Here is a 21,931-nt window from a genome sequence, read left to right on the forward strand (position 1 = left end):
TGTGACACTTACAGGAATAGCCCAGAAGATTTATGGGAAAGAATCACTTTGAGGAGTTTCACTGCCTACAACAACTTGTTCTTATGTTCTCTGCTAATAGGTTGGAGTAATACTTTGTTGCACATTGAGGGATGATCATATGATTCTATTTTATTAGCATTGTTGAGATATTGCACTAGTGAAAGTATGAACCCTAGGCCTTATTTCGAAGCATTATACAATGATTTTCTCGTTGTTTTCCACTTGCTACCTTGTTGATTTATATTTTTGGATTACAAAAACTTGTATCTACTATCCATACTACACTTGTATCACGATCTCTTCGTCGAACTAGTGCACCTATACAATTTTCCATTGTATTGGGTGTGTTGGGAACACAATAGATTTCTTGTATTTGATTGCAAGGTTGTTTGAGAGAAACCATCTTAATCCTACACCTCCCACAGATTGAAAACCGTAGGTCATCCACTCTAGGGAAATTTGTTCTTGTCCTACAAAACTCTACATTTGGAGGCCCAACAACATATACAAGAATAAAGTTGCATAATAGAAATCAATCACAAAGAGGGAAATTACCGGAAACTTCAATTTTGGACCCGGAAACTAAGAAAAAAGGCTAAAAATTCTCTAGACTCCAATTGATCCGAAACTTCACAAGTAATTTATGTGGAATATATATGAATTCATGGAGCAAAAATATACCATAGAGGAGGTACCTATTGGTGCCAATGCAACAGGGCACACCCTGATGGCTTTGCAGGACCACAACCAGTCTTCGCCCGCCCCCCTCTTCTGATATATGATGGGTTTTGACCTAGAAATAATGAAGAAGATACTTTCGGGACAAAGCGCCACCATCTCGAGGCAGAAACCTGAGCAAAGGCCCTCTTGCTCTCCAGCATAGTAATTCTATCGGGGAAAGTTCCCTCCAGGAGAGGGAAATCGAAGCCATCGTCATCACCAACGCGTTATCCTTTGTGGGAGGACCAATCTTCATCAACATATTCAGTAGCACCATCTCATCTCAAACCCTAGCTCATATCTTGTTTTCAGTCTTTGTATCAAAACCTAAGATTGGTACATGTGGGTTACTAGTAGTGTTGATTACGTCTTGTAGTTGATGCAAGTTGGTTTGTTTGGTGGATGATAATATGTTCAAATATTTTATCATATCTACTATACCTATAAGATTGAACATGGTTATGATTTGTGAGTAGTCACATTTGTTCTTGAGGACATGGAAGAATTCTTTCTATAAGTAATCATGTGAAGTTGGTATTCGTTCGTTATTTTGATGATATGTATGTTGTTGCTTCCGTTAGTGGTGTCGTGTGAACATCGACTACTTGATATTACGCCACACTTGGGCCTAAGGGAAGTCATTGTGGAGTAATAAGGAGATGATGGGTTGCTAGAAAGATAGAAGCTTAAACCCTAGGTTATGCGTTATTTCAAAAGGGGATGAGTTGGATCCACATGTTTCTTGCTATGGCTAGATTTATCTTAATTCTTGTTTCGTAGTTACGGATGCTTGTGAGAGAGGGTAACTATAAGTGGGTTTCTTGTTCAAGTAAGAACATCACCTTAGCACCAGTCCACCCACATTGCAAATTACCGAAGTAACATATGCGAAACAACTCAACATGATGAAAATGACGAGATGGAAATTCACATGTGTCCTCGAGGGCGTTTTCCTTTATACAAGAGAATTTTCAGGCTTGTCCTTTTCTACAAAAAGGACTGGCCACCTTTTTGCACCCTTGCAACTCTTCTTACTTGTTAATTTCTACCAATTATCTTGCTACAAAATTATCTATCATTGTTACTTACAACACTTGCAAAGAATACCTTGCTGAAAATAGCTTATCATTTCCTTCTGCTCCTTGTTGGGTTCGACACTCTCTCGGTGTACTAGAGAACGGGTAACTTAGTATCCTAACTCATGCACAAATGACAGCACAGACAATCGGCAAGACTCCTCCATATCTCCGCCGCTCCAGCTCATTAGGACGATTGCCAACATGAGTGAGGTATTGAGGGGGCGAGCGGTTAGGTGGATCTGCTGAGAGGCCTCTAGCAATAGTTGGGTACATGCAACAGCATTAATGACACACGTCTCATGTCGTGGAAAGAAAATAAGAGGTAGTATAGCGAATGACACAGAAGGAGAGACGATCCTTGCCAGGAGACACCACCAACGTGACACCTCGTGGTGCATTTAATGCCCCAGTCCTAATCCATCATGGTTAGGAGTCACTATTCACCCTTCCAAAAAAGACTATTTTAGCCACTTTTGTGACCCGTTGTACTATAAAAGGAGGTCCATGGCTACATTTACAAAGCTCAACACTTTTTTCCATTTCCATGCGTAGTCGCACTCCTCAAGCATCCTTGTGGGTTGTTGCGCTCCTGTAATTTTGACTTCCACCCACATAATCAATACATATAGGTCATAGGGTATTACGCTTTCGAGCGGCCGAACCTGTCTAACACCCCGAGAGTTCTTGTGATCGATGATGCTCATTGTGCATGTGTGCCCCCTGTCCTGAACCAGTAGTGTCCTTGTAGGTCCCATAGATTTTCGATCCCCCGACATATTTGGCGCACTAGGTGGGGGGCAATTCGCTTGCCCGAATCTTCATTGGTTCCTACGTCCTTCATCAGCTTGTTCCTCAAAGCCATGGCTCCCAAGAAAGCCAAGCATGCATCGGCGGCCATTCCGTCTTCGTCCAAGCCGCCGTCATAGGCGGTTACAAGTGACGTGGATCGTGGTGACAATCGTGCTCACTGCGCTAGTGAGCACAACCACAACACCAAACGGTGATCTACAAGCCGCAACCCAGATCCCATTGTCATGGTGGTCCAGGAGCGCCTGCGATGATCAGGAACGATGCTGAAACTATAGCAGCTGCAAAAGCGGTGGCGATTGCGGGACCTCCTCCGCGCCCCCAAGACAACCGCAAACAGTGCCCATGGGTCCACAATGACCCCCGGAAGCATACATACAAGACCCCTGCTCACCAATCCCAGGACACACAGGTCGAGCTCGTCGTCAACCTTCGGGGGAGGGCGTGAGGCATTCAAAAGTACAGGGAAGTGTTCCTCCCGACACTATCAGGAGTAGAAGCACCACCCATGGCTCATGTTGAGTCATGCCCAAGGATGCAGAGGAAGCCTTGGCGCAGACCCAATTACTATTAAACTTTTAGCTCACACCTAAGAAAATGGAGGACGGGAGGGCGACCATACCGAGCCTGCTTAGTTTTGCAAACCGTGACAAGCGGGATGATGCGTGTCCCTTGTGAACTTTCCACATGGTTCCAATAGGACCCGTTGTTGGCCGCGATGCTGGCAGGGCAGCCACGATGGAGTCGCCCCCGCAGCAACAACAGTCATCTCACACGTTTGACGCACAAGACGATGTATCTTATGCCTTGACGGACCCTGATACGTCTCAAACGTATCTATAATTTTTGATGGTTTCATGCTGTTATCTTGTCAACTTTGGATGTTTTATATACCTTTTATATCTTTTTTCGGACTAACTTATTAATTCAGTGCCAAGTGCCAGTTCCTGTTTTTCTGTGTTTTTGACTCTTTTCAGATCAGATTTTGGAACGGAGTCCAAACGGAATAAAATCCCGGAAATGAATTTTTCGAGAACAGAAGAAGATTGGAGGACTTGAGGGCCAAGGCAGGAGGCCCACAGGGAGCCCACAAGCCCTGTAGCCGCGGCCAGGGGGCCCGCGGCTACCAGGCTTGTGGCCTCCCAGGAGCTCCCCTGCCCTAGCTCTTTGGCCTATATATTCCCTAAAATCCCAGAAAAAATAAGGGCGTCCACGAAACCACTTTTCCGCCGCCGCAAGCTTCCGTTTCCGCGAGATCTCATCTGGAGACCCTTCCCGGTGCCCTGCCCGAGGGGACTTTGGAGCTGGAGGGCTTCTACATCAACATAATTGCCTCTCCAATGACTCGTGAGTAGTCTACTTCAGACCTATGGGTCCGTAGTTAGTTTCTAGATGGCTTCTTCTCTCTCTTGGATCTTCAATACAAAGTTCTCCATGATCTTCATGGAGATCTATCCGATGTAATCCTCTTTGGCGGTGTGTTTGTCGAGATCCGATGAATTGTGGATTTGTGATCAGGTTATCTATGAATTATATTTGAGTCTTTGCTGATTTCTTATATGCATGATTTGATATCCTTGTAAGTCTCTCCGAGTCTTGGGTTTTGTTTGGACAACTAGATCTATGATTCTTGCAATGGGAGAAGTGCTCGGATTTGGGTTCATACCGTGCGGTGACCTTTCCCCGTGACAGAAGGGGCAGCAAGGCACGCATCGTGTTGTTTCCAACAAGGGTAACAACCCACGACACTCCATACTCAATTCACCCTGGTGGGACCAAGATGTATCAAGACCTCACAGAAAGATTCTGGTGGCATAGAATGAACAGGGAAATAGCTTCATATGTCTCCAAATGCGACGTATGGCAACGAGTCAAAGCTGAGCACCAATGACCTGCTGGGCTGCTACAACCTCTCCAAGTGCCTGAATGGAAGTGGGATAAAGTCGGTATTGACTTCATCACCGGTCTGCCTAAGTCAGGCAAGGGACACGACTCCATATGGGTCATCGTTGACCATCTGACCAAAGTGGGCCACTTCATTCCTGTTAGTACCAAATATGAGTGACACAAGTTGCCCAGTCTCTATATTGAGTGTATTGTGAGCCTCCACGGAGTCCCCGAAGGAGATTGTGTCCGACCTAGGCACGCAATTCACTTCGAGATTCTAGAAGCGGTTTCAAGAGGCCCTGGGAACCAAGCTCTCCTTCAGCACCGCTTTCCCCCCGCAGACTAGCGGGCAGACAAAACGAGTAAATCATATACTTGAGGATATGCTCCTCACTTGTGTCTTGGCACATAGAATCCAATGGGAAGATTGTGTGCCTTTCGCTGAGTTCTCTTATAACAACAGGTATCAGTCTAGCCTCCAGATGGCCCCATTTGAGGTGTTGTATGGATGTAAGTGCCGCACTCCTCTCAACTAGCCCGAGACTAGTGAAGGACTGATTTTCGGGCCAGACATCTTCCGTGAAGCTGAGGAGAAGGTGCAACTCGTCAGGGAGCACCTAAAGGTTGTCAAGTCACGAAAAAAGAGCTACGCGGATTCACATCGCCGAGAAGTGGAACTCAACCCTGGAGATTATGTGTACCTCCGCATCACGCCTCTCAAGGGAACCAAGTGTTTCGACGTCAAGGGGAAGCTTGCTCCAAGGTACATTGGACCCTTTAAGATCACCGCAAGGCATGGAGAAGTTGCTTACCAGTTTGAGCTACCTCCAGAACTTTCGGGTGTGCACAACGTCTTCCACATGTCACAACTAAGGAAGTGACTTCAAGCGCCAAGCCGTCTAGATCTCTATAGGGACACTGATCATCGAGCGATTGACCTTGAGCCAGACCTCACTTATTGCGAGAGACCGATCTGCATTCTGGACTAAGCTGAGCATTGTACCCGAAGTAGTACCATCAAGTACTTCAAGGTCCGGTGGAGCAACCACACCGAAGAAGAGGCAACATTGGAACGTGAAGACTATCTTAGATCTGAGTTTCGTACCTTTTTAGCACCTAGCTTAGGAATCTCAGGGACGAGATTCTTGTAAGGGGGATAGGTCTCTCACACCATGTTTTCACATCACTTTCTCTCTGATGTTTCTATTTCAAAATTTGGTATCAATTAAAACTTTTAACTAAATGTTATTAGTGTCTTGATTGTCATTGTTTGTATGTGTGCTTGTGAGTAGATCTCCAAAAACAATTTTTATAAAATATTATTTCCATATAAACCATTTTCACTTATTTTAGTAAACCAAAACCTTGCTTTTGGGTTTGCACTACAAGTCCCATAATTTAAGGGAGTGCCTTCACCCAAAGATTGAATTTTGATTCTAATATTAATAAAACTCTTTCAAACCATCTAATAATTATTTTTAAAGTTGTTTGTCTATTTTATTTATAGGTCCTTTTGTGAGGCCATAAATGATACATCTGGGTGAAAATTTATTTTTCTATCTTAGAAAAATCACAGAAAATTTGGGAATACTCAGAGGACATATATATTCCATACATAAGAGTTTCAACCCCTAGTCCTATTCAAAATATTGAGAAAACCTTTGTAAACCAATTATGCCTGTTTTGATCTTTTGAAATATTTCCAAGGGAAATATTCTCAATAAATTCCTAGAAAAATTCTAGCATGTCCCACATGCGATATTTGGTGAGCATGCCAAGTTTCATGTCCATCCAAGGTGATTTGATTCACCAAATAATTGAGAAACCCTTTCTGTCCAGTATCAAGTTGGAGGAACTCTACATAGCCAAGTTTGTCCATTTGGTCTCAAACTTTGGAGGAGTGCTCAATACCTCAAAAAAGGATATCATGCCAAGAATTGGATTTGTGGGAATTAATTAGCTCACATCTTCTCACAAGATGGCATATCTGTCCATTTGTGCGCATTTCAAGTTTGCATTGCCAAACTTGTCCAATGGAGCTCAAAATTGGTAGAGCCTCCTAATTTTGTCCAAATCCAAATCATGTTAACTCTCGATGAAACTGGAGGCGGTTAACTTCCCCAATCATGCATCAAACACCTTCTGCCATATTTGAAAAACAGCATCTACCACCCTCCACACTTACTCCCTTTGCTCCAAACTCTTGCCACAAATTACATGTGCCCATCCACAACTGGAGACGAGAGGCCCAGCACTGGTTCAATGAGAGGGAGCCAAAATCTCCATTTTAGCTCATGGATCAAGACTGACAGCACCACTTTAACTCCCTCCCTTTGGCCAACTTGATTCCTCTCGGTTCCTAACATCCAAGGAGCATCTACCCCATCTCCCAGACTACCCAGGCACGGCCAACATGAACCAGAGCGCGCCAGCATGCCGTGGCATGCCAAAGCTGCGCTCTGGATGCACTACAGAGCGCACCCGAGCCCAAGGGGGCCAGCGCTGGCCAGTTCCTGCCCCCATCTGCTGCCCCTATTTGACCACACCGATAACCGAGTCCAGGGAAGCATCGAGCCCTTTTCTTCCCCTCTCCTCTGCCCCTAGCGATGCGTGCCCGCGCGCGGCCGAAGCGGCCAGAAGAACCCCGCCACCTCAACGCGTCAAGAGAGTGCCCCCGCTCCTCCTGAAGATGTTGCACATGTCCGCAATACCACGGTTTCGCTCCCGAGCTCTCTCTCCCTCTCCTGCCGCCTCAGCAAAACCACCGTGCGTCTCTGTTCAGTGACTTGTCCCCCCTTATTTAAAGGCTGCCCCGCACTCCTCCACACCACCAGAACCTCCCTCTCCACTCCAATCGACCACCCGGAGCACCCCCTTGAGCTAAGACATCCCCAGTACTCGAGATCGACCGAGGCGCCTCCGCGTCGGGGCTCCGTCGATCTCGGGCTACACACACACTCCCGAACTCCTTTCACTCCCCGTGTGATCGCAAAGACCTCCCGAGCCTTCTCCACGACTCCCCCGTCCTTCTCCCGGCTCATAGAACCATTCCCAGCACCTTCCAAAGGGTCTCCGTCGCGGCTTCGTCGTCGCCGGCGACCCAGGCCACCTCCTCATCCCCTCGACCCCCACCTAATAGGCGGGAGTGCCACGAGTCCATTCCCGTGCTCGCCTGGCTTTGAGGACATCGGAGCTGCTGCCGGTGAGCCGCCCCTCTCCTGTGTGTCAAGGTAGAAGACAACCCCGACAGCAGGACCCCACCTGTCGGTGGCCTCTCTCTCCCCTCTCTATCATCTCTGTCACTGGTCGCAGTGGCCCGCGCGTCAGGTTTGAACCTGACGACGCGCGCGCCTCGGCTGGTTGGCTGGATGGTTGGCCGGTTGGCCAGCTGGGCCGGCCTAGGTACTTGCCGAGCCAGGCCAGTTAGCTGGACCCTTTCCTTCATTTTTTTAATTCTGGTTTTTAAAAAAAATTCCACCGGATTAATTACTTATCCAAACTTAAATATTTTTCCACCATAATTATTGTAAAATTATGTAATATCTAAGAGTATTGTTTGTAGAATTTTTATGAATACTTATATGCACATGTTTATTTTAAAACCTAGTTTAGGTACTTTTAACTCCTATCAAAAAGAATTTTAAAATATTTTTTCATTCCAAACCCAGAAACAAATATTTTGGTAAATAATAATAGGATTTTTCATAATAGGGTAACATTTTTTTATGTGAGTTTGTACTCTGTTTTTGGTTGTGGTCCTTATTCTTATTACTGCTATTACTACGATAGATCACGCGTATCACGAAGGACTTGGTTGTGGTCCTTATTATTATTGACTCTATTTTTGGTTTTGGTCCTTATTATTATTGATATTACGACGATAGATCACACGTTTGACGAAGGAATTGGACCCGAAGACCTCGAAGACCCCGGATACCTAGCTGATCAAGGCAAGCAACCCTTTGATCATGTGTGAGAAAATGTTTTATGCATGACATGTTGATTACTTTTTTCCAATAAATATAGTCATGATTAATCGGTACACCCCGGTATGGTGTTACCGATGGATCCTCTGGAGCACTTGCATTTGAGCATGACCTTACCACCTATGAGGGTCACGCTGATGATAAGATGACAAGTAGATAGTAGTGCTACGCATAGGATGAGCATATGCATGGTGATGGTAACACAAAGGTGATAACAAAGGTTTTTCGAAAACACCGTCGGGTGCCACTAATGCTCGAGGGTGAGGGTGTTGAGATGGACGACCACTTGAGGAAGAAGTGGTGTACCAGAAGGATTTTGTGTGAGTGGTTTCGGAAATGGGATTAGATTTAAGATTTGTCGACCATCCCAACCTTGCATGTGTGACCATGATACCCTTTTATGGGACGGGGCTTTGTTGATTACTCTGGTTGGTGCTAGAAAAGAGCTCACATTACTAGTGGCGGGAGTGATATGGTCACTCTCGTGACCGGGTCGTGACAGGTAGGGCGACCATGCCATTTTTACGTGTTCTGGCCACACCGTTGGTCCCTGCATGGATGATACAGTCTGGAGTTGGTGCTCGTAGGACGTACATCATGTGGGCTGGGTACCAATCGAGTGGACTCCTTGTCTAGTGTCGTCAAGGGAAAGACATTGACTGGGTATTTACCTCGGGTATGTCAAATACCACAAGTCGTGGATGTCACAGAAGTTTCCCGGATCTCGTGGGTACAGCGTACGACCTCTGTAGAGTACAAAACTATTCGAATAGTCGTGTCCACGGTCAAGGAAAATTGGGTAATCTCGCTTAGACTACGTCGAGTCATTTCCGCATAAACCAAGTGTGCGTGTGTATAAAGGTGTTTCATGGGAAAGTGATTACTTGGGTCATGTCCACTGACTTGACATGAAGGGTGAACATGAGATGTTCAGCCCTCGGAATATTTATGCTGATATATGTAACATGTTCTTGTGGTTACTATTTATGCATGACCATCTAAATACTACACCATATTTATGCATTAATAAAACCTGCTTTCCGCAAAGGCTGCTTCATACTTCCTATTGCACTCAATTACATAATCTGCATCATGGGTTGTTTGCGAGTACATTCAAAGTACTCATTATCTTGCCACTGGTTATTTATTTGACTAGAAATGGAGGAAGCAGAATATGGAGAAGAATTCGTCGTCGGAGACGGACACGCGAAATAGGACGCTTCCCAGTGAAAATGCTTGTTGGCGAAGGCTGATGGCATGGGTTCACATTTACTACCAATATTTCCGCCATTAGTTGTGTTGGTGTGGTTGGCCTTCATGTCCCAATCTATGTAAGACTTGACCATAATTTTCATTATCTATATGAGACATTATTCATGGATGTAAGAATCTTGTTAATCAGGCATTGTGTGTTTGGTGAGCATTGATCTCTCGGATCACTGTACACATTCATTCGGTGGTCTCGACTCATAAGTCGGGGTCCCCACATATGGACGTCGTACCCGAGACCCTCCTGGAGTCCGGCTTTCCCCTACTCCTAGAAGACGGCATGGAGAAGTGTCGAGTGCGCCGATCACCAGTTTACCTCTACCACGAGCACTGGGTCAATGCCACCATGAAGGAATACTACGTAGATGTGGTCGTGAAGGAAAATTACTCTCCAACTAGTTGGTTCTTTGAAGGGACATAGATGGAGACTCTGGTATTGGCGATTGAGACGGCGGCACGAAAGGCCCTCATCCACCTTCGCGACATCCTCACAGAGATGGCCGACGAACCGGCTACCTGTCACTTGCCTTTTGTAAAGGATGAGGTTGGCAGGAGTTGGATGTTGACCCCATCCCCGGAGGAGGGAACACCGCTCAGGTTCCAGACCTACTTCAGCCTCTGTGGCGATTGTCTCGCTCACAACCTAACCAAGGAGTCAATGAAACTTTGCCAAGAACTCCATCATGTTCATGAACTACTCCGCCAAGTGAAGGTGAAGACGAGCAGGATCAAGAACGATGGAGCACCCGAAGGACAGCCTGTTGTCGCATACAGAGGAGGAGTACCACCACTTAAGGTCACCCCCATTTGGAGTCATTACATGAGTGCCAAAGAGTATAGAGACCGCTTCACCGCTCCCACAATGAAGCATCGTCGGGATGGACCTTCTTGTTCCCCCACACCCTTGACAGGAGATGATTCCCGCACACATGGTGACTAGGAGGAAGACCCAGAGGAGCATGAGTTCAATACCGAGCATTCCACTACTTAAGTCCAAGGACCCTAGGGTAGGGCAAGTTAGGAATACCCATGCGAAATCGAGTTCGTGTAATGGCTCGGATGAAACCATCTGTGTTTGTGGTGTGCTTTTCTGTTTGTGTCTTGATGCAAACCACGCTTTGCGTTAGGCAGCATATAAATGGCTATATCACGTATCTTACCCAATGGATTTGCATTGGGTCCTTCGACCCTTCTGTTTGACACACTTGCACCATACCAACCCCCTTATATAGGTGTGATTCTTTCTTATGCTACTCAGTCGTCCATTCCAGTATATTGACTTGGTTGCTCCAAATAGGATGGTGACTGCTACCCGCGCTGGTACATTTGACCACCCCAGCACTGGCGACTCTAGCCAGCAGCCAGGTGTCGGTGGGTCCACCCAAGCAGGAGCTCGCAAAGAGCAGCCACATGTCGACATTCCCCCCCCCCCCACCGCCTCCTCAAGAAAACCTGACCATGGTTCGGTTCCTTCAAGCTCTTTGAGAGGAATGCCAAGCCAACAATGCCGCTATCATGCACATGGCCCAGGTCCTCCTGAACAACCCACAACAGGGCTGGAACGACAATGGTCGCTCCACTCTGTGGGAGTTCATGAGAACTTCACCCCCCATTTTCACTGAGACAACCGAGCCTCTGAATGTCGATGACTAGATCCGCACCATCGAGGTCCTCCTCGCGCTAGTCAACTACACTGATGACCATGAGAAGGTTCTGTATGCCTCTCGTTGTCTCTGGGGCACCGCCACGGCTTGGTGGGACGGGTTCAAGATCATGCAGGGAGAGCGTGTTATCACCTGGTCTGCATTCAAGGAAGGATTCCGTGATGTCCACATTCCCCCTCGGATGATGGCTATCAATAAGCGGGAGTTTCGTGTGTTGAAGCAAGGTAGTGGCTCAATCAAGGAATACCCGCAGAAGTTTAACCTCTTATTGAGGTATGCACCGGATGCTGTCAGCACTGAGGAAGCATAGGTGGAGCGCTTCATGTAAGGACTTCACTAGTCGCTGCAATACCATCTTGTTGTTTGTGATTCCCGAACATTCTTTGATCTGGTGAATAAGGCTCTCATGCTTGAAGACAAGTGTCATGCTATGGAATATAGTCGCAAGCGCAAGCTGATTGGCAACGGTGATTCCAGCAACCAGAAGGCTTCCCCGTGGCAATTGATGTCCCACAAGCATATGGGATCACAACAGTTTTCGAGGGTAGAGTATTCAACCCAAATTTATTGATTCGCTCACAAAGAGAAGCTAAAGGATATTCTCAAGTATTAGCAGCTGAGTTGTCAATTCAACCACACCTGAAGGATTAGTGTCTGCAAGCAAAGTATCAGTAGCAGGGTAGTATGATAGCAACAGCACCAGAAAAAGCTTTGGCAATTCCTAGCAATGGTGCCATAAAAAGGCACGTTGACGGGATGTTAGCGCCAACAAATTCTTGCAACAAGTAACAACAGAGTAGCAAGGAATAGTAGTAGCAGCAGCAGCAAAGTAACAAGTAACAGCAGTAGCAACGGTAGCAGCAAGGTGAAAGTAGCAAAGTGGCCCAATCCCTCTTGTAGCAAGGGACAAGCCTAGGCAAAGTAACATAGCGAGGAGCAGTAGTAAAAGACTCGTAGGCAGTGGATCGGTGATGGATGAGTATAACAGATGTGATTCATCATGTAACAGCTATAACACGGAGAGATATGTGGCTAGCTCCCGTTCATCAATCTAATGTAGGCATGTATTCCGTATGTAGTCATACGTGCTTAGGGAAAAGACCTTGCATGACATCTATTGTCTATCCCTCCCGTGGCAGCGGGGTCCTAATGGAAACTACGGGATATTAAGGTTCTCCTTTTAATAAAGAACCAGACCAACACATTAACATGCGGTGAATACATGAACTCCTCATAGTATGGTCATCTCCGGGAGTAGTTCCGGCTATTATCACTCCGGGGTTGCCGGGTCATAACACATAGTAGGTGACTACAACTTGCAATATAGGATGTAAAACACACATATATTGGCGACAACATAATAGGTTCAGATCTGAATCATGGCACTCGGGCCCTAGTGACAAGCATTAAGAATAGCCAAGTAGTAGCAACATCAATCTAGAACATACTGGATACTAGGGATCAATCCCCGTCAAGAACTAACTCGATTACATGATAGATCTCATCCAACTCATCACCGTCCAGCAAGCCTACGATGAGATTACTCACGAACGATGAAGAGCATCATGGAATTGTCGATGGAGAAAGGTTGATGATGACGATGGCGTAGATTTCCCCTCTCCGTAGCCCAAAACGGACTCCAGATGTGCCCTCCAGATGAACAACAGGATGTGGCGGCGCCTCTGTATCGCAAAACGCGATGAAACCTTCTCTGTGATTTTTTTCCACGCGAAACGGAAGATATAGGACTGAGATTGGGGGCGGTGGTGCCACGTGGGCCCCAGAAGCCCTCATGGCGCGGCCATAGGGGGTGGCTGCGGCCCAGGGGCTTGTCGCCCACTAGCACACACCCTCACGTGGATCTTTGCGCAGGTATTTTTCTTTTATTCTAGAAAAAATCTCCGTAAATTTTCATGACATTCCGAGAACTTTCATTTCTGCACAAAAACAACACCATGGAAATTCTGCTGAAAACAACGTCAGTCTGGGTTAGTTCCATTCAAATCATGCAAATTAGAGTCCAAAACAAGGGCAACAGAGTTTGGAAAAGTAGATACGACGGAGACGTATCAGCAATCAGCTCCCATAAGGCCCAACTATCAGCACCAACACCACATGGATCATGTACCTCGACCAAGCTACCAGCCTCAGTCGTATGTTAACCCCAAGCCGGCATACAACCCTCCCAACAACAACAATGGCGACAATACCCACAACCCCGGGCAGGTCACCTGCTTTAGGTGTGGCCAGCCTGGGCACTTCTCAAGGCAGTGCCCCAACAAGAAGCCCAATGCATTGCGCCCCAATGCGCCAAATCACGGACATGGGTCATGCAGCACCAAACAGGAACCAAGATCCCCGCAACCCGCACTACAATAGTAGGGGACGCATGAATCACCTCTCCACGCAGGAAGCCCAGGAAGACCCAGACTGCATACTGGGTATGTTCCTCGTCAACTCAACTCCAGCAACAATATTGTTTGATTGCAGTGCCTCACATTCTTTTGTCACCCAAAAGTTTGCGATAAAGAGTGGCTTGAAATCTACATTCGCGAATGGTCAAATGGCGGTACAAACCCCGGGTGCAATGTTAAGGACCAATATAGGATGTAGGGAAGTTAGAGTCAGCATTAACGGGGTAGACTTCATAGCGGACCTTATCGTCCTTAAGTCACAAGGCTTGGACATGATCATCGATATGGATTGGTTAGCCAAGCACCAAAGCATGTTGTATTGTGCCAAGAGAGCCATCACCATGACCAGTGATCAAGGAGTCGAAGTCAAGTACTTCCGAACCTGCCTTCACCCAAGCCCCTCAGGTTAATTGCCTTTCGGGGATCTAGTTGGATCAGGTGTCGGTGGTATGCGAGTACCCGGACGTCTTTCCTGATGAACTGCCCGGGGTGCCTCCTTACTGAGACATCGAGATCATCATTGATCTCATGCCCGGATCAAGACCTATCTATAAGAAGGCATATAGAATGGGATCGGAGGAACTCGCAGAGTTGAAGAAACAACTAGCTGGGCAGCTCAGGAAGGGATTTATTCACCCTAGTGCCTCTCCTTGGGGATCATGTGTTATATTCTTGTCCAAAAAGGACGGGACTATCAGGCCCTGTGTCGACTATTGTTCCCTTAACAAGGTCACGATAAAGAACAAGTACCTGCTCCCTAAGATTGAAGACTTGTTTGATCTGTTGAATGGTGGCAAGGTATTCTCCAAGATCAATCTCAGGTCTGGGTACTACCAACTAAAAATACGGTCCGAAGACATACCAAAGATGGCATTCGTTACCAGGTATGGCATGTACGAGTGCACGGTCATGTCATTTGGGTTGACCAATGCCCCAGCCTACTTCATGTATCTCATGAACAAAGTCTTCATGGAGTATGTGGACAAGTTTGTCGTTGTCTTCATCGAGGACATACTCATCTTCTCCAAATCCGAAGAAGAGCATGAGCAACACTTGAGGATGGTATTAGAAAAACTTCAAGAGCACCAACTCTATGCTAAGTTCATCAAATGCGAGTTTTGGATGCACAAAGTTAGATTCTTGGGTCATACCATGACTGCAGATGGCTTGGTGGTCGACCCAACCAAAATTACTATGGTAACAAAGTGGAGGTCACCAACCGATGTGAAGGAAGTCAGAAGCTTCCTCGGACTCGCGGGGTATTACCGCAAGTTTGTAGAAGGATTCTCGAGCATCACCCAACCAATGACTCAACCCTTGAAGAAGGGCAAGAAGTTTGAATGGACGCAGAAGTGCAAAGAAAGCTTCCAAGAACTGAAGAAGAGATTGACGACTCGGATGCATCAACGACTCGGATCGGTGGTGTCCTGATGTAAGAAGGAAGAGTCGTGGATTATCTGTCACGGCAACTACGTGCTCATGAGGAGAACTACGCCACTCATGACCTTGAGATGGCGGCAGTGGTTCATGCCTTCAAGACGTGGCGACACTACCTTTTGGGGAAGCGAGGTGAGATATACACCGACCACAAGATTTTGAAGTATATTTTCACTCACAAGGAATTGAATAGGAGGCAACGGTGATGGTTCTAATTAATTAAAATTATGACCTCGGAATTCAATACCACCCTGGAAAAGCCAACGTCGTAGCGGACGCCTTGAGCCGGAAGGCTTGCACCCTGAATGATGTGATCAAGGAAAGGCTACCCGCCTTATATAAGGAACTTGAGAGCTTCGGGTTGGAGCTAGTTGAACCAAGATTCCTAGCAAACCTCGAGGCAAGGCCTACACTATTGGACGGCATTAAGGAGGCCCAGAAGGGACACAAGAGCATCGTGGGTATCAATAGGAAGATCAAGGAAGATAAGGCCCCAAGATTCTCAGTGGATAAGCAACGAGATGTATGGTTTGGGAATCGCATTTGCGTACCCAATAAAGTTGAGCTCAAAAATATCATCTTGCAAGAAGCACACGACACTCCATACTCCATTCACCCTGGAGGAACCAAGACGTACCAATACCTTAAGGAAAGGTTCTGGTGGCACGACATGAATAGGGAAAGAGCTTTATACGTAGCTAAATGCGACATATGCCAGAGGGTCAAGGCTGAGCATCAGCGACCTGGTGGACTGTTGCAACCTCTCCAAGTGCTTGAATGGAAGTGGGATAAAGTCAGATGGACTTCATCACCGATCTGCCCAACTCAGGCAAAGGGCATGACTCCATTTGGGTCATCATCGATCACCTCACCAAGTTGGCTCACTTCACTCCCGTTAGTACCACGTATGATGGTAGCTAGCTGGCCAATCTATACATCAATCATATCCTGAGTCTTCATGGAGTTCCAAAGGAAATCGTGTCTGGCCGAGGCACACGGTTCACCTCAAGATGTTGGAAGAAGTTCCAAGACGCCTTGGGAACCAAGCTCTCCTTCAGCACCGCCTTCCACCCGCAAACCAGCGGGCGGACGAAACGCGTAAATCAGACACTCAAGGATATGCTCCACGATTGTGTCTTGGCGTACAGAGCCAAATGGGAGGATTGTTTGCGCTTCGCCGAGTTCTCGTACAACAACACATATCAGTCTAGTCTCCAGATGGCACATTTGAGGTATTGTATGGACGCAAGTGCCGCACTCCCCTCAACTGGTCTGAGACAGTGGAAGGACTGGTCTTTGGTCGATACATCCTCTGCAAAGCCGAAGGGCAAGTTCAGCTTGGCAAGGAACGTCTGGAAACCGCCAAGTTATGACAGAAGAGCTACGTGGATACCCACCGCCGAGAGGTGGAACTCAACCCAGGAGACCACGTGTATCTCCGCATCACACCTCTCAAGGGGACGAAGTGCTTCCACGTCAAGGGAAAGCTTGATCCTAGATATATTGGCCCCTTCAATATGAACGCAAGACGAGGAGAAGTTGCCTACCAGCTGGAGCAACGTCCCGAGCTTTCAAGTGTGCACAACGTCTTCCACGTGTACAACTCCGAAAGTGCCTCCAAGCTCCCAACCGTCCGGATCTCTACAATGACATCAATAATCAAGCCATCAACCTTTAGCCAAACCTTTCTTATTGTGAGAGACTGATCCGCATCCTGGATGAAGCCGAATGTCACACCCGAAGCCACACCATCAAGTACTTCAAGGTCGAATGGAGCAACCACACCGAGGCAGAAGCAACATGGGAGCGTGAAGACTACCTTAGATCTGAGTTTTCGTATCTTTTTAGCTCTTAGCCGAGGAATCTCGGGGACGAGATTCTTGTAAAGGGGATAGATTTGTCACATCCTGTGTTTGTCGCACCTTGTCCCTACTGATTTTTCTTTTTTCAAAATTTGGAGTCAATTAAAACTTTTTAAGTGATTGCTATGATTCTCTCGATTGCCATTGCTTGTCTATTTGCTTGTGTTTCGCTCACCAAACAACTTTCTTTCTAAGGACTCCTATATTTGACCTCAAACCCTTGCCTAATGATCATGCCATGGGTATAGCACCAGAAACCATTTTTATAAAATATTAATCCAACAAAAACCCTGTTCTTATTTTTAATTTCCAAAACCCCTCGATTGGAATTTGCTCTACAAGTCCCTAACTTAATGGAAATGTTTGGCCCCAAAGGTTGTATATTGATTCTATTATTAAAATAACTTTTAAAAACCATAAAATAATTATTTTAAAAGTTATTCTCCCATATTACTTAACTCACCTTTTTTGAGGCCGGAAATGGTATTTCATAGGGAAAATTTGTTTTCCCACCTTAGAAAATTCTGAGAAAAAATAGGGAACTCACACGACATATATTTTCCATATATGTGAGTTTCAACCCGTGCTCATGTCCAAAATATAGGAAAAATCCCTTGAAAATCATTTCTTCCTATTCTGATATTTTGAAATATTTCCGAAGGACATATTTTCAATAAATTCCAAGAAAATTCCAACATGTCCCACATAGTATGTGCATTGACAATACCGTGTTTCATCTCCATTCATGATGGTTTGGTTCACTTAATAATTCAGAAAACCTTCCAATCCAGATCCAACTTGGAACAATTCCACACTGCCAAGCTTGTCCAATTGATCCACTTTGCAAGAGTGTTCAAAACCCCAAATGAGGAGGGCATGCCAAGTTTTGCATTTGTGGGTGTTGATTTCATCACCCTTGCCCACACGATTGTAATTCTGCCCATTTCTGGGTTTATCCAAGTATACATTGTCAACCTAGCTCAAGTGAGCTCAAACTGGGTAAACCCTATTATTTCTATCCATCATCCAATCATGTTAAGTTTCACTGCAATTGGGGAAGATTATCTCCTCCAAATCAACGTCAAACACCTTCTACTGATTTAGTAAATCAGCCACAAACACCCCTTCCACCCCACTCCTTCACTCCTAATCACTAACACAAGTTGCCTGTGTAGCCCAACATCTGCAGCCGAGAGCCTCACCTCTAGTTCGAAGGGAGCAAGAAAAATATTCAATTTACACCCTAGACTCATTCTGGCAGCACATGTTCTTCACTCTCTCTTTGACCAATACTATTCTCCTCGACGCCAAATTATCCTCAGAAGATCTCCCTATCCCCCAAGCACTGCCATATGCGCCATAGGCACGCCAGAGCGCGCAACCATGACATGGCATGCCAAATCTGTGCTCTGGACGTGCCACAGAGTGCGCCTGCATCGAGGGAGGCCAGCCCCAGCCAGGCTTCGCCCCCACAGCCTGTCCAGCACCTGCTGAATCGATGGTCAGCTCTAGTGCAGCATAGGCCCCCTCCTTTATCCCCGTTATCCAATCATGGCGACGCGTGCCCATACACGCCCGAACCCGTCAGGCGGAGCTTGCCACCATGGCGCGTCAAAGGTGCGGACCACTCCTCTTTGACCCATTCAACTTGCGTAGGAAGCACCCATGAAGACCCTAGACACGCCCCTCGATCCTCTCTCCCTCACTAACGGTTGCTCCAACCTTGTCAGCGCACCACCACTTGGTGGACCATGACGCCCCTATAAATAGGCCTCCCCGTCTCCTCCCCGAACCCTTCGCCCTCACCCACATCTCCAATCGGCCTCCCCGAACCCTTCGCCCTCACCCACATCTTCAATCGGCCTCCCCGAACCCCCAAGCGAGCAATTCGAGCACCAGTGCTTGATACGTCTCCAACGTATCTATAATTTTTTATTGTTCCATCCTATTATATTATCTGTTTTGGATGTTTTATATGCATTGATTTTCTATTTTATATTATTTTTGGGTCTAACCTATTAACCTAGAGCCTAGTGCCAGTTTTTGTTTTTCCCATGTTTTTGAGTATTGCAGATAAGGAATATTAAACGGAGTCCAAACGGAATAAATCTCTGGAATGATTTTTCTTGGACCAGAAGAAACATGTCAGACATGGAGAAGGGGGCAGGAGACCTGCCGGGAGACGACAAACCTACAGGGCATGCCCTAGGGGGGTAGCGCCCCTGGCTTGTGGGCCCTTACAGGCCTCCTAACCCTAATCTTCGTCCTACAAATTCCCAAATATTCCCTCAATGCGAGAACGACACCAAAAAATACTTTTCCACCATCGGGAGCCTCTGTTCCCGTGAGATCCAACATGTGAGCCTTTTTCGGTTATCTGTCGGAGGGGGGATCGATCATGGAGGGCATCTACATCAACTCCATTGCCCCTCCGATGATGCATGAGTAGTTCACCACATACCTATGGGTCCATAGCTAGTAGCTAGATGGCTTCTTCTCTCTCTTTGTTCTTCAATACCATGTTCTTCATGATCTTCATGGAGATCTATCTTATGTAATACTCTTTTGCGGCGTGTTTGTCGAGATCCAATGAGTTGTGGGTTTATGTTCAGATTATCTATGAATGAATCTTCCCTGAATTCTTATATGCATGATTTCATATCTTAGCAATTCTATTCGAGGTATTGGTTTGGTTTGGCCAACTAGATTGGTAATCCTTGCAATGGGAGAAGTGCTTAGTTTTGGGTTCAATTTTGCGGTGTTCTCACCTAGTGAAAAAGTAGGGGTAGCGAGGCATGTATTGCATATTTTCCATCGAGGATAAAATGATGGGGTTTTCATCATATTGCTTGAGTTTATCCCTCTACATGATGTCATCTTACCTAATGTTTTACTATGTTCTTCATGAACTTAATACTCTAGACGCACGCAGGAGTCGGTCGATGTGTGCAGTAATAGTAGTACATGCATAATCATTTCGGTCTACTTGACACGGACGTGATGCCTATATGCATATTCATTGCCTTGGATATCTTCATAATTATTCGCTTTTCTATCAATTGCTTGACAGTAATTTGTTCACCCACCGTATTATTTTCCTTCATGAGAGAAGCCTCTAGTTAAACTTGTGGCCCCGGGGTCTATTTTCCATATTATACTTTCAGATATATAAACCAAAAAAATACCAAAAATATATTGCTGCCATTTATTTACTTTTGTTTTACCTTTAGTTATAGCAATATTTTATATCTATCTCTATAAGATCTCATCCATGCAAATAACCATGAAGGGATTGACAACCTCTTTTTTAGCGTTGGGTGCAAGTGTTTGATTGTTTGTGTAGGTGCTAACATTGGGGCCTTGCTTGTTCCTCCTGCTGGATTGATACATTGGTTCTCCACAAACTGAGGGAAATACTTATCTACTTTGCCGCATCACCCTTTCTACTTCAAGAGAAAACCAACGCAAGCTCAAGAAGTAGCACGAAGGATTTTTGGTGCCGTTGCCGAGGAGGATACATAGCAAGATCAAGCCTACCAAGTACCCATCACAAACTCATCTCTTGCATTTACTTTATTTGCCATTTTCCTCTCATTTTCCTCTCCCCCACATCTAAAAATGATTTTCAGAAAATACCAAAAAGATTTGCCTTTTTATTGGCCCTTCTTCCGCTCGTATTTTTCGTTTGTTTTTCGTTTGTTCGTTTCCATGGCTCAACCCAAAAGTTTTGATCCGTATCTTAAGTTGGAACATATTGAGAATAATGTTAAGGGATTCATGTCGCTCCAATTTGACCATAATAGTTTCGTTAGGAACGAGCTTAAAGAACAAAGGTTTATGTTGGAATACATGAATAAAAAACTTGATGATATGACCAAGGACTTTTGTGGTTTGAAATCTCAGTTTGTTGACCGTGAAAATTTAGTAGGCCGAATTTCTGATAAACATGCCACCTTAGTTGATGAAATGGCCGCGAAGCCAGAATCTTTAAGCATTAATGAAGATCTTAAAGTGATTGATGTGACTCCTATTGAATCTGTGTTTTTTAGTATAAATCTTGAAAAATATGGAACTGGAGATAAGTCAGCTTTAGTTAAAAGGCGTCCCGATGATTCGGAGTTTATATATCTTAATGCTAAGATTGATAAAAGTTGTATTGAAGAGGTCAAAACTTTAAATAGCAATGAACCCACTCTTTTGGACTTCAAGGACTTTAATTATGATAGTTGTTCTTTGATAGATTGTGTTTCCTTGTTGCAATCCATGTTAAATTCTCCGCATGCTTATAAAAAAAATAAAGCTTTTTACTAAACATATTGTGTACGCTATGATGAAATCTTTTGAAGAAAAACCTGAGTTCAAAGTTTCTAAACCTAGAAAGCTTTATGATGAGTGGGAACCTACTATTAAAATTAAAATTAAAGATTATGAGTGCCATGTTTTGTGTGATTTAGGTGCTAGCGTTTCAACGATTCCAAAAACTTTATGGGATGTGCTAGGATTCCGTGAATTTGATGATTGCTCTTTAAATTTGCATCTAGTGGATTCTACAATTAAGAAACCTACGGGGAGGATTAGTGGTGTTCTTATTGTTGCAAATGGAATTATGTGCTCGTAGATTTCATTGTGCTTGATATAGATTGCAATCCTACATGTCCTATTATTCTTGGTAGACCTTTCCATAGAACGATAGGCGCAATTATTGATATGAAAGAAGGAAATACTAGATTCCAATTTACATTAAGGAAAGGCATGGAGTAGTTTCCTAGAAATAAAATAAAATAC

This window comes from Hordeum vulgare, chromosome 2H (genome assembly GCF_904849725.1).
Source record: "Hordeum vulgare subsp. vulgare chromosome 2H, MorexV3_pseudomolecules_assembly, whole genome shotgun sequence".
NCBI classification, from domain to species: domain Eukaryota; kingdom Viridiplantae; phylum Streptophyta; class Magnoliopsida; order Poales; family Poaceae; genus Hordeum; species Hordeum vulgare.